Here is a 14,602-nt window from a genome sequence, read left to right on the forward strand (position 1 = left end):
AAAAAACGCAAGATATATTCTGGTGTTATTAAATTGGCCTAGATCTATAACAAGGCCTACGCAGGTTAGTTAAAAAAACAGAAAACAATTTCCAATTCCTTGAAATTAATATTTATCTCAAATAATTTTCACAGTTTTTTAACTTAAGGCACGTGTTGCAAAGCTAATAAAAATAAAGTTAAAAAATGGATGTTCTCAGCCATATTGTTTATTATTATGAGTACTTATAGCATCATTTAAATTATGCAGAGGGCAAAAATAAGTTTACTTGATATGAAGTTGTATATATTTGCGTGTTCATGACCATCCCGTAAAGTATTTCCGAATGCCCAAACACTTGATGAATCAAGCTATTCACAATTAATTTGTTACTTGTTAAATGTCTTAATCCTATTGTGCCTCTCTGCGATAAGAGTCTCGGTAACGCATCAGGCCTGATAAGGTCGTGAGGTCACTTGGGGCATATTTATTTTTGTTCATGTGATTCGATTCGCATATTTTCTACACTCAGAAAAGGGAGCCTGTATGTTGCCTGGCAGTCTTTGTTCTATATGCTATGTCCTTATATCTAGTTGCCTATCTCGCCTAGTCACCGCATCGAGTCCTGTGGAGAATGATCCAATTTCTTAAACAGGTTACGGATAAGAACTTGAGAGTAGTAGTAGTACATCGCATTAGGACTAGCGACTGACAGCTGACGTCAATTGGTCCATTAGGGATATTTGTATGCAATATGTATATGTGTTTGCATCTTTATACGTGTTCCTATCCCTTTTCCTTATATATGTTTCTGTATATATGAGTATATATATATATATATATATATATATATATATATATATATATATATATATATATATATACACACCTATTATGCATATAAATATGTAGGCATACACTTCGATTTCCTTCCCGCCATGCGAAGAAGGAAACAGGGTGGATGGATCAATAAGTTACATCTACTTTCTTCTACCTACAAAGGAAGTCCATGCTTCACATTGAAGTAGGAGAAAGTGGACAACGAGAGGTGGAAAAGTTTGGATATTTGGAAAATATTCTAAATCGAAAAATGGAAATAATAGAGGTGATAGAAGGAGAAGGAGTATATCGTAAAAGTAATTTGCGAGAAGATAAGTTATGCCAAATGTGATAATTAATAATGAAAACTATGGTAAAGACTTACAGATAAAAGAGTGTAGCGCAGTATGGATTGGAAGACTGGTCTTTCAAGGCAAGAGGTTGAGCATCGATTGAAGGTTTTTGAGATGTGGGTATGCAGAAGAACTGGGAAAATAAGTTGTGCAGAGAGGCAGATCATATTATGAAGCTTTTAAAATGGTGGGAGAGGGAGCTTCTGGGGGAATCCGAAGAAGGTAGGGAAACTGGAAAAATGAGATATTGAGAGGCAGCGAGGTGTTTATAAGACCGTAATTGAAGGGAAAATTTAGGGTAATTCATGGTGGAGGAAGGAAGATAATTCGGTTTTTGGACTGGACGAAGAAGAATAAAAGTCAAGAAAAAAATTGAAAGAATAAAAAACTGGGCAAAGAAGAGGAAATCTCCGCAATGTGCTATTTTTATTGGCTGTTAGGCATCGCCGTAAATCTATCATTCATTGGTAGATGATGTTTAAATAATCCACATTGTCGATATCCATCTTAAATTTTATTGCTAAGTCTTATTCAACATCATCACGATTTCAAACCAATGACTTGTTTATTGCTGCCCTCCATTCCTCTCTATCCAGTGTCAATCCCCCACCCCGTACCTGATAGCTTCCTTGTTTTTCGTCCTTTTTACGAGGGCGGTTCAATAAGTACCCGTTTTAGAAATGAAGAAACCATTTTTTCAAAAACATTTTTTCAACGTCGTCCCCTTTTAGGAAGATACACTTCTCCCAAAGTTCTGGCTTTTTTTCAACCCCTTCAAAAATAGGATTTGTCGAACTCTCCAAAATACGCCTCTGTCTCGGCGATAACTTCCTCGTTTGAGCTACATTTTTTTCCCGCGAGCCATTTCTTCATGTTAGGGAATAAAAAAAAGTCGGAGGGAGGCAGATCGGGTGAATACGGGGGGTGCGGCAGAAATTCATAGCGCAGTTCATGCAGTTTGAAGGCGACAACTCCGGATCAGCTTGTCCACCGTGAGCAATCCCCCGTGAGCGGCACCCATCGGGCCGACAATTTTTTCATCGCCAACTTATCATGTAAAATATTAATTGCCGTTCCGGTCGACACACCCACGGCCTCTGCTACTTCGCGCACTTTCGTTTGTCGATCAGCGAGAATCATGGTGTGGACTTTTGAATGATTTCCTCGGTAACCACGTCTGCCGGACGTCCTGGTCACTCCTCATCAAAAGCAGATGTTCGCCCACGTTTAAATTCGTTGAACCAATACTTGTGGTCATAGATGGCGAAGTGTCCCCATAAACAGCATCCAACTTTGCTTTTATCTCCACGCATTTCTTCCCATCCAAAAACAAAAAGCGATTTACCGAACGATACTGCTCTTTTTCCATCTTAGCGAAAATCACGAAACACGTCTTACTCGAATAAATCCAAACTAACCTTTAAATCAGTGTGAAATTTGTTTCACCGTCGTTTGATAGATGGCAGCACACGATGATAACATAAAATTCCCTCAGGAACGCCCTTTGTCGTCAAACATGGGTACTTTTTGAAACGCCGTCGTAATTGACCATATGTTATTGTCTCTTGGTTTTCCTCGCGGGATCTTCCCTTCAATATTCCTTTCTAACATGTTTCTAACTAATCCATCCCGCCTCCATATGTGTCCAACCCTCCTAATTCTTATTCCCCGCCGTAGATTTCTCCATACGGTCATTTCCTCTTCTGCCTTTCTAAGTACTTACTCGTTCCTCTCTCAGTCTGCCCATTTGATCTTCCGCATTCACCTTTTCAACACCATGTTTCAAAGGCTTCTATTCTTCTTCGCTAGTCTACTTTTCCAGACTTGTGTGTGTCTAATCCCTTAAATGTGTCATTCTCCATACAAACGTTTTGACGAACTGCTTCCTTGTTTGCAACCATGGCGCAACAATAATCCTGTCTGTGTTGCCAGAAAACTCAAGAAGTTTTCTGGACCGTTATAAAAAGTTGCCTGCACTCTTCTTGTATCAAAAGGCTCCATAAATTACTCGCTTCCCGTAGAAATTTTTATCAAACCTAGCTGGTTTTCTACGTATTTTATCTAATTCCTTAATTTCTTTTCATTAACCTTCCATGGACACCGGGAACTTCCCTCATATTCCAAATGTTGCCCAACTAAAACATTGCGACTCCTCTCTCTTGCTATGTCGTTACATTTTCCGAAAAAAATTTCTGATGAAATCTAGCTTTTTTAAGGACATCGCGCGAATTTCAATGTGTGCACCAATGATATTAATAATATTCCTACCCTGCTTTGTTGTTTTAACCTTCTCCTTCCATTCCTCGTTTCTCTTTGTGGGGGGACACTTCACGCCGTCCGCTGCCTGCAGCGCTGTGTTACATTCCTTACCTGTGACTTTAGGGGCGGAGACCATGAGTTTACATGTCCATGTAACGGTGGAGTATCCTCTTCCTACTTTTCAACTCTTGATTACCTGTATTATTATGGTCTACATATGGAGGCCTGTCGTAAGAGAGGTTGCTTTTCATTTTTATTCCCTTTTTCGCATAACAAATAAGTAATTTTATTAGGTGAATTAACCCTTGTTTTGAATTAAGTCATCCTCTAGCATGTGTATAAATGTTTACTTTAGTTGAAAGTTTTTCAGCGAATATTTTTCCCTTTTCCCTTCCTCTTTCATATCTTCCCTTATCACTTACCCCTTCCCTTCTGGTGATTACACCTCCTGCTGTACACCTTTTTGGTGAATCGCGGGGTATTAATCTCGATGTCCTTGATAAGTTTGATGTCCATGCAACACACGCATTTGACCTGTTTTGAAATTCTCAATAACACCCCATATATTTAATACAAATACGTCTTGCTATTCCTTTATCGACGACCATTTATCCTCGATCCCTCGCAGAATTTTCTCATTTGAAACTTTCAAATGTTAGCCCAGGGTATTTTATCATATTTGGCGATAGCAACACGTCTAAAGTACCTTTATCCTAGTCCGTCTCCCAGAGTGCCCACGCCTCACTTCCATGCAGCTATACTACACTTCGTACGAATGTTTTGACGAGTTGTTTTTTCCTCAGGCGACTGTTTATTCACTGACTTCTAGTGAGGAGTGAGCTTCAAAAGGTTCCCTCAAGCCTCCATGAATGCCGGTAGCGCGAGCATCTCCCTTTTCCTCTTCTTCCGCCTCATCCTTCTCTGAATCCTCATCCAAACAATTCCATTTTCCGTCCGCGGATTCCGGCACATAGGACGTCATCCTCAATGCCGACCAAGGATGGGGATGAATTCGGGTCGTCGCTTTTGAGAGAGTGTTTGTGCGCTTTTTTTAAACTCTGGTTAGGAGGGTTATCCTTTATGCATTGTGAGAATTGGTCTTTTGAGGCAAGAGGATGAGCGCAGATTGGATGGAGGCTTTCTGAGATGTGGGTGTGGCGGAGAATGGGAGAAAAAAGTTGGCCGGAGAGGAAGAAAAACTCCAAGGTTTAAAAATAGGAAGAGCGAGAAGAGAGGAAGTTGCTGTTGAGGGAAATCGGAAAAAGGCAAAGAAAAAGGTTGGAGGAAATGTTGAAATGGAGTGCGTGGTGTGTCGAGCAGGTCGTGATAGAATGTGAGGTAAACGGGGAAGTGAAAGGATAAGGGAATGGGCTTTTTTTCTCGGCATGGAGGAAAGAGGGAGAGTGAAGGGCTGAAGAAGGAAATAGTGTACATAAACCGCTTATAACATTGTACTCGTATATATTTGTGGATATATATACACATATGTGTGTGTGTGTGTGTGTATATATATATATATATATATATATATATATATATATATATATATATATATATATATATATAGCTTTCGTAGACGTAACACGGAAGTGCCGAATAGTACATTACGCAGTCACAAACAATATAGAAACAAAAAAAGGAACACTCACACGTTATTTCTTGATAATTTCGACGGAATTCTACTCCGTCTTCATCGGAAGATAGAGAAGTAATGACTGATCTCATATATGTATATATATATATATATATATATATATATATATATATTGAAATATACATATATATATATTTATACATATACACACACACATGCATATATAATGTATATTAAGTTAACACTAGCGGACACAGGCATAAACACAGAAACGCACGAAAAAGAAAAGAAACTCACTTGTATTCGAATTTTCGTATAAGTATATAAGATATTACACGCAGATAAGTATCCATGGGAGACGTAGTAGATAATGGACCGAAAAACAACTAATATTAATGTGTAGTTTAAGAACAAAAATACCAAAGAAGAGCCAAGAATCTTGAATTCTTTCCATGGACTCACATACTATATGTCGATTAACCTCAGTTCAAAAAAATATTCATAAATTTGATTTTTATTTAAAGTTTTGCTAGCGTCATTTTTTTAGCAATGGTTATTCTTATAGTTTCTTAGTTCCTTCGGGAGATATTCATATTATTCTTTGATTTCACAATATTTTCGCATTTATCATCGTGTGGGAGAAAATGATACATCGATTCTTTTTTTCCTGGCAATTGTAAATGTGTTTTTAAAGTTTTAAGTTTAGCGATATATTAATACTTCATTTCTTAAGGACTGTGGTGTATTTTTTCATAAATAAAATAAGGCGATAGGAGTACATTTTAGAATCCAGCTCCGACGTATATCAATAAAATATAATTTATTCATTTATTAGTACGCAGTACGTAGCAGTGAGCTTTGATTTCTTCTCACGGTGAACCATGTTTTACTTTGCGGCATTAATTTAATCGTATTTTTTATAAATGAATTTTAATAAATCGGTATGTTCAATCACTAGTAACATCTTGAGCAGACTAATGTAGGTTTAAGAAATGAAAAGTGACTCATTTTTTTATTTTATAAAGTCCACAGAGTTAATGAAAGGGCTGTTTATTTATATCCAAAGATCCTCGCGTAGTCAACCCAGAAACCATCTTTAACTATCTCTCCCTCATCCATCCCTCTTCTTATAGATTAGCACTTGACCCGTATAAGAGAAACTCCTGTGTTGATCTTTCTCGCTTGTTCTCCTTTAACGGGACATCCTACGAGTCATCCTTTAGTGTCCCTGTTATTATTTATACCTTCTGCTGATGTTTCAGAGTTTCCCCCCGCCTTGGCTTATAATGGCCTCGGGAAGATGGGAAGTGGGGAAGTCGTTATTCATCGGTCCATCGCGTCGGCTGGATATCGTTTTACGAGGCGATTGGGATGGACCGCTTTGCTTCTGGGAATTGGACCCTCTAAAATGGGGATTTAGGACCCCCTGACAAATTCGCTAGTGCGGAAGCGTCAATTTCACAGCTTTGGCGGTGCAAAGGGGTTCATCGAGTTCCCGGTGGTAGAATGTTGGTTTTTTTGTACGAAGACTGCTTCTATTACTTAGTTTTGATTTATTTCTCCAATACGAATGTACCTACATTACCTTTTTTTGAGGAACTTTGGTGTAAACATTGTTTTTTACCAAGTGGAAAACTTACTCAACGGGTGACGACCGTTTTTTTGATGGAAGTCGGAAATATCCAGTATTTCTAAATGTTCGAGATGTGTTTACACTGGGGTTTCCTGAAGCCTGGAATGCCGGGAAAACTTGGAAAAAAATATCGGGGCTAACTGAAAGGATATAGGTTTTTTCGGTAAAAAGAGAGATTATAATAAGGAGCTATATGTTTTGGCTTGCCGATGCATCTCCATTTGACCTCCTTACCGATTTATAGCGTGAGAATTGTTGTGGAATGGTGGGGTTAAGTGCGTGAGTAATTGATCCATCACTTTGGGAATACGTGTTCCCCAGGTGGATAGGAAGTCCTTGCCGCAAATAAAGAAGGCTGGAGAGATCGTCTCAATGCACTATGATAGGAAGGAAAGTGTGTCAATGAATAAGGTTTACAGTTTCCCGATTGATTTTTTGGAAGGAATTCTTAGTCATAAAAGAATTTGAGCAAATTTCACGACATGAATTTTAATAAACAACGTAGGTTTGGACTCGTGGGAACACCTTCAGGAAGAAGACAGGTCTTCTGGACATGAAGATTACCCTGTGAGTCGAAGCGCGCATCGTTTATCAATACCCACTGTGTGCGGTAAGGGCGACAATTTTTTATGAGCAGAGTGTTTTCTTTACTAGTGATATTGAATTGCGGACTAAAAAAAATTAAACTTCTCGGAAGTACTGGAAGAAAAGTTGATATTGATGAAGTGGTTCGTTCATTAAGAAAGTCCTGCCGGTGAGAAAGTTATGCTGACGATTTCTGTCGTAGTTTTTTATGGCCTCGTTGAGAGAGTTAATGTTCATCTGATTTCGTACAAGTGTCTTCATCGCGAAATATCAATCACACATTGAATCACCATGGCTAGTGTACACACATTTATGTTGTTTTCTGTATTTGTTTCTATATTTAATATTTATTTACCTGCCGAGGAAGATTACCTTCTGGAAGGGTATTTTCGTCTACTTATTGCGATAAACAATGTTCCTTGAAAGTAAGAGTGTTTTCTGTTTTCAAGAAAACTTAAAATTGGGAAATTTATATTCCCCAACTTCCAAAGAAACTGCGGGAGATGCCGCAACAGTAACTTTTAACGGAATCATCCGCTAATGAACATTTCAATGCAACAATTTCAGAGTGTAAAAATCATTCGCCTTGACTGGGATTCGAACCCAGATCCCTCAATATCCGGTCGAGTGCTTTAGCCACTTAAGCTACCGAGGCGTCCTATTAAACTCTGAAATTTTGGGGCTTTAAAGGAACAAGATGTTGTGACGAAATCTTGAACATCTTTGAATTGAAAATTGAACATCTTGTTCCTTTAAAGCCCCAAAATTTCAGAGTTTAATAGGACGCCTCGGTAGCTTAAGTGGCTAAAGCACTCGACCGGATATTGAGGGATCTGGGTTCGAATCCCAGTCAAGGCGAATGATTTTTACACTCTGAAATTGTTGCATTGGAATTCCTCAACTTCTTTGTCAACTCAAAACGTTTAGGAAAATTTGAATTTTCTTCTGATATTTCACTCAAAAAATGAATCCCATTTGTGCAAATCATTCCTACCCGTGGAAATGCGAAAATTGATCTAGAAAGCATTTGAAACTTAAGGAAAAAACAAATTTGGATTCCTTTACAAAAGATTCAGATACCTCTAAGAAATGACACGAACGGAATCTGGCCACATTTTTGCATACAATAATGAAACAAACCTTATCCACCTCACAATATAATCTCGATTGAGAAAAAATAAAATTAACTAGGAAAGAGAGTCTCGTTACTTTCCCATTGCGTTCTTCCTTTAAGTCCAAAACGAAATTCCGTGTGGTCATCTATACTTTCATCCTAATGCAAAGTTTGCATCCAACGGCAATGTTTTCAGAGCTTGTAACTTTTATTAAATTAAAATATGGCCGTATACTATAACTGAAATGGCGATATATTTTATCCTCCCTAATGTCAGGTCGTTGATGACGAAGATTAAAATTGAAAGAAAAAACAACCTTATGTGCATACGCGTTCACATTTTTACAGTCAAGCGATGTGAAACGGCGTCGAATTATTCGACCTACTATACCCCGCATCCATAGATAAGAACCTCGGTACCGCAGATGCCTACGTGAAGGTCTCGATTCCCTAAACACTTTTCCGCACAAGTCTTAATAGATTCTTGCTTAATTATGCGTGATCCCCTGTATCTTCAGTAATTGGCACGGTTCATATTATATGCAAAATCTGTTGTTACAGTTATTTGAATTAGCCAAGGGTCTCGGTAGCGCAGTAGGCAGCGCGTAAGTCTCATAATCTTAAGGTCGTGAGTTCGATCCTCACCCGGGGCATATTTTTTCGCACATCTTGTTCTACATCTTGCATTTTCCCACTCGATTATACTAGGTTAATGAGGTAGCATGAAGATATCTGGTATATGTCCTTTTGAGAAAAGATTCTGTAATAGCATTCTTTAGTTCACTCTTTATAGATAAATTAGGGTCTGCTTGTAATATTTTATCTTGAGATCGACATAAAAAATCCAAAACTTTACGTATGCCCTTATGGCTGTGGAGGATTAACACTGGGAGAATTATGGATTATTGGTTTAGGAATGCATTTCATGTGCAACTTTATATAAGGGTTGTAAAAGTGTCAACATACTTGAACCTACTACACGCCTTTCTTTTAATTATATTGATTGAATTGTAGGAAAAACAGCGAAATCGCGCTAGTTTTCCAAAATTAGAGCCTCAGAACCTCTCCAAAATACGTTCTAGAGAGAACGTGTTAATAATGAACATCAACGAGTGCTTTAAAAACTGTACATTCACAAAATATACCTATTATGCGAAATACGCATGAATGGGTATGGAAATTGATTCAATCTCTCTTTACTTGATACATGAACCAAGATGACATCTACATCTACGTAATACCCTGCAAGCCGCCGCAAGGGCGTGTGGCGGGGGGTGTTAGGTCGCTACCCGTGCTTTGACACAGTGAGTCGTGCAGTCCAATACGTACATTCCAACTTGCTTTGTTTCCGCCCAATTTAACCAGGTATTTTTAGAAGGCGGGTTGACTCAGAACAAGACCTATTGATCTTGGGATATTGTTTTCATTTGAACCAATTATTTTACGCCGTGAGCCGATTCCAATGCGGGGGTTACGTCCAATGTTAGCCACGACGTTGAGAAATCAGTTACGGACTGTATGTTATTTAGCAAGGAGGTGGGTTCTCGCTCCGAGCTAGGTTGAATAATTAGCTTCTTGAAAGAATTTAATGCTTTTAAGAAAGATGCGAGGGTCTTGTACACTCCCCTGCTTATTTCCTATTCCTACGACGGGGTCAGGATAATTGTGGGTTTTATCCAATAGTCAGGAAGAAATTCTTCTCAGGATCATAGGTACTGTGAATTTATCTCGCCTCCTCAAGGTGGAAAATAGTCTCAAGGTGATTAAAAAGATTTTTGAATTGATTTTTGTTCAATATTCTCCGCCGTAAGGTCAAATATGTATCGTCATTATTAGTATTTTAATCCTAGGATTGCTTTACTGCAGCCCATCATTCTACTCTATTCAATTTCGATTCCCTCAATCCTTGATGCCCTCTGTTTTACGTCCTCCTTAATTTGTCCTAAGTAAATGTCTCTTGGTCATCCTGGTGGAATCTTCCCTTCTATATTTCCTTCTATTCCTCAATATGTGTCCAGTCCATCTGTTTCTTCTTTTCCGTAGAGTTATCCATATGGTCCTATCCTCTTCTGCTCTTCTATATACAGGGTCGCACCCAAAAGTGGTAGGGCTGATTTTTTTACAAGAATTTTATTGACGATATACTTGCATCGACTTAATAATCTTCAACGTATGCTCCTTGAGCTGCTACACACTTAGTATAACGTTGCTCCCATTCCCCTTACGCCCGCTTTCGGGGATGGCGTTGATGACCCTCGTCGAAGCCTCTTGAACGGCCTTTATCGAGTCAAAACGTCGTCCCTTGAGCTGTCTTTTCATCAGGGGGAAGGAGAAGAAGTCCGGTGGTGCCAGATCGGGAGAATAGGGCGGGTGCGGCAACGTGGCAACGCCGTATTTGGCCAGGAGCTGTCTGACGACGAGCGCGCCATGGCAGAATTTTCGGCACCATCTTGGCGCAAACTTTGCGCATGGCCAAATCCTGTGAAATAATGCGTTGGACGTTGGATGCAGACAGACCCAACTGGTCTGCAATTTCTTCACTGGTTAAGCGTCGGTCTGTGTTCAGCAGTGTCCTCACTCTGTCTACATTCGTGTCGGTTTTTGCCGTCGACGGCCGTCCGGAGCGATGGTCGTCTTGACGTTGACGACTGAGGTTGGTGTTGGTCTGTTGCTAAGAGCCCCCTCCACCTTACCCTGCCAGGCAGACCCCCATACACCGCTCCGTTCGCGCCAGAGAAAATCAGTCCTACCACTTTTGGGTGCGACCCTGTACTTCCTCGTTCCTTACTTTGTTTGTCCATTTAATCTTAAGCATTCTCCTCCAGCATCATGTTTCCAAGGCTTCTATTCTTCGCTGGTCCAATCTAGTCCTTCGCTGGGCGACCTATGTTTCCAACTCTTGGAAACATAGGTCGCCAAATATGCGTTAAGAGACGAAATATATTACTTTTTGCTTCAATAGTTTCAGCCTCAACTTTGTGGAAGTTCATTTATTACTTTTTGTTTTCCAATTAAATATTTAAAATTGGCGATAGAAGAAGAGTGCCAGGATCTCCGGAAATTTCTGGTGATCAGATGCACTAGCAAAAAAATAGTGATATAATAGGCTGTTATGGTAGAATTTCAAAGAAGAAAGTAGTGTCAGAATTTAAACGTGGGGAAGAGAGGACAGAAAAAATCCTTCATTATTCAGTCTTTATTCTCATTTTTTTTAGTGGAAATGAAATCAGGTAGGACGTTTAGTCTTTTAATTTTTTCACTTTTTCCCGAAATCTTCTTTTCTCTTCTAAAGGCAATTTCCTTTGTGGGAAAAAAGAAAAAAATATATTTCAAGGGTACTTTCGAATTTTTCATTATTTTTTCGCTTAACTGATTTATTTAAAAAAATTCTTATTCACTCGAGGGGTGTTTTGAATTTTAAATAATTTTCGTGAATCTCATTAGGTTCGTCCAAGCGTGGACGGATTATTTTTAGAAATTATGAAACGTGGAAAGAGTATTATCAATGGTGTGAGAGAGGGAGTGGAAGACGGGGTTGAATAATGTAGGTGTCCTAAAAAAGGGGTAAAAATGGGATTTGCATGAGAGAGGGGAAGGAGAATATTTCATACAATAATGCAAACTCGAGGTTGGGAAACTTATCGGAATATTTAATTTTGGATTGCTTATTGACGGAACGGAGGAATATTAACCAAAAAGATAAATATAAGATTAGAGAAAATCTCCATAGGGAATGTCTCTTTGCACGTCTCGGACACTTGGTCGTTTGGGATCGTGGTCTAAGATATGTAGTATGCTGACATACGGTAGTGGAGAGGGATGAAGAAACTGGAATGGAGAGAAAAAATAAATATTCGTGTATATATATATATACATACATATACATATATATATATATATATATATATATATATATATATATATATATATATATATGTATATATATATATATATATATATATATATATATATATATATAAACCATTCATCTCACCAACCATCAAAAACCAACCACCCACTGGACTACCCCTGGACCCATATATATATATATATATATATATATATATAGTATATATATTTAATATATATCATAAATATAGTTTTTTCACGAAATATTTCCCCAGAGTGAAAATAAGATTGGTGGTTATGGCATAGAAAACTAAAATCGAAAATAAAAACACTCAATTCCTCCTAATACCCCTGCCTCTCATTGCCCATTCCAACTCTATTTTAGCTATCTACACCCGAGTCCTCAGTCCTGAACCTGTACAGTATAAGCCATATTTCTTTCGTATACCGAACCTTCTGCAAAATGTTTATTGATTAGGCCCATTTTACTTTCTCAAATGGATTCACATAATTGCTCACACAAATACGCATGTTCATTTTACTCTTATTAACTGATAATTTATAAATTGCTATTAATTTCAACTAGTGACCTCATTACATCAAAGAGAGTACATGCATGCATGTCACTCGTGCTTCTCTCGTAAATTATGACTATAAAATTTGTATTTAATCCATTGGCAATTGCATTCGTTTCTCTTTTTCCTTATGTCATATTTTTCGAATTATATTAAGCGTATTATTATAAATCCAAACGATTTTTGGGTCAATTTTTAGTGTATGGCTTTTTTATAATTCTCACCGACTGTACATAATCTGACTGCTCATATCCGTTCTTTCCAACACCATTTCCTTCCCTTCGCACTTCCTCACCTCAATACGCACGTGTCGACCATAAAATTTGACTTTTCAAAGAAAACGAAAGATTTTAATCAAGAATAGCCTCATTCTTATTCCCCTCTCTTCTTCCACATCCCTGCCTCTGTTTCGCCCTCTTATGGCTCTTCTTTCCGGATTCTTCCATATTATCTTGTACATCAGAAAAAAATTCGGTCACCTCCGAAGAAAGATATCTTTGAATGTATTTTTTTTTTCCTCCCGCTGGCATCTCAAGTCGTTAAGTTGAGAGCGACGTCGACTTGGAATTCTCGCCCATTGTCGAATTTCGGGACATCTTTCCTTTCGCCTTTTCCTCCGCTTTATAATTTTTCATTTCCTGATGGTTTCAAAATTGAAGTGAGCAAATGAAAAGGTCAACGGCAAGGAAGCGTGTCTTCCATTGGATAAAAGTGAAAGGTGTCCCCATGAATCACCCTTGTCCTCCCCCCTTAATTTATCAGTAAACAAACTGAAATACCAGTCGAAATTCAATGCGAGATATTTTGTTGGAGGGACTTCATGGTCATAGAAAGAAATTATCAACGTGTACGAAGCGGTTCGATTGCTCAAGTGAAAACAGAATGTGCTTATGATGACGCTGAATGGTTCGACCCTTTTCCGAACAAATCTTAATAGATTCTTGCAAGATTATGTGTAATCCATTCTGTAAATTTCTCTTCAGTAGTTGGCACGAAATGTTTAATATTATATGCATAATCTGTGATTATGGTTATTCTGCAGTTAAATTACGAGCCTCGGTAGCGCAGTAGGCAGCGCGTAAGTCTCATAATCTTAAGGTCGTGAGTTCGATCCTCACCCGGGGCAATTTTTTTCACTATTATGCACATTTTTACGTTACTGCCTGATGTGACGTTTAACTCCCAAAATAAATGTCGATATATGTGAACTGTATTATTTGGTCTCTCCCAAAACCTTTTGATTATCTATGCTTCCGTATATTTGGTAGATTAAATTGAAATGTCGAACAGTTAGCATAGTAGCACCTCGAAAACCCTGATATTGTTATATCCTAACAATTTCGCTATATTATATTGACTATTAATAAATTATGGGTATCTACCAATATGTTTGAATCCATGGAAAAAATCAAGTCATTCATTTAAAATAATTTGTAAAGTAGACCTCCCTATGATTCCTATACATACCAAAACGTTACACTGAACATTACAATCATATGCTTCCTAGTTCTCCATTTGAATTTCAAGACTTATTTTTTATTAAGCTTCTAACTAATTTTTCATACCTTTTTTATAATACATTTACATACACAATCGAGTATTAGAGCATTAATTGTTGAACGAGATACTAGATATACGAATGAAATAACCGTGAGCATTTTTTTGTGTTTATTACCTTTGTAAAGTCGATATTAAAATAAAAAATGCTATCTTCCCTTGAGTAATGTTTTCTTCCGATGTCTTTGGCTCAAGGAAGCTTTGCTCTGGAGTCTCTTGAAATTTAAAAAAATACGTCCATATGCAACTACAGAATGGTGCCACTACTTAAGCTATTTCGATGTC

General features: G+C 38.0%; 2 non-coding genes across 2 annotated transcripts; both read left to right on the forward strand.

The window, feature by feature from the left end:
- The first annotated feature begins 8,916 nt into the window (after window positions 1-8,916).
- TRNAM-CAU (transfer RNA methionine (anticodon CAU)) lies at window positions 8,917-8,989 on the forward strand. The gene has a single exon. It is a non-coding gene; the product is annotated as a tRNA-Met (tRNA).
- A 4,824-nt stretch (window positions 8,990-13,813) lies between these two features.
- On the forward strand, window positions 13,814-13,886 carry TRNAM-CAU (transfer RNA methionine (anticodon CAU)). The gene has a single exon. It is a non-coding gene; the product is annotated as a tRNA-Met (tRNA).
- The last annotated feature ends 716 nt before the right edge of the window (window positions 13,887-14,602 follow it).

Source organism: Hetaerina americana, unplaced genomic scaffold, assembly GCF_022747635.1.
Source record: "Hetaerina americana unplaced genomic scaffold, ioHetAmer1.1.p SCAF_65, whole genome shotgun sequence".
Taxonomy (NCBI): Eukaryota; Metazoa; Arthropoda; class Insecta; order Odonata; family Calopterygidae; genus Hetaerina; species Hetaerina americana.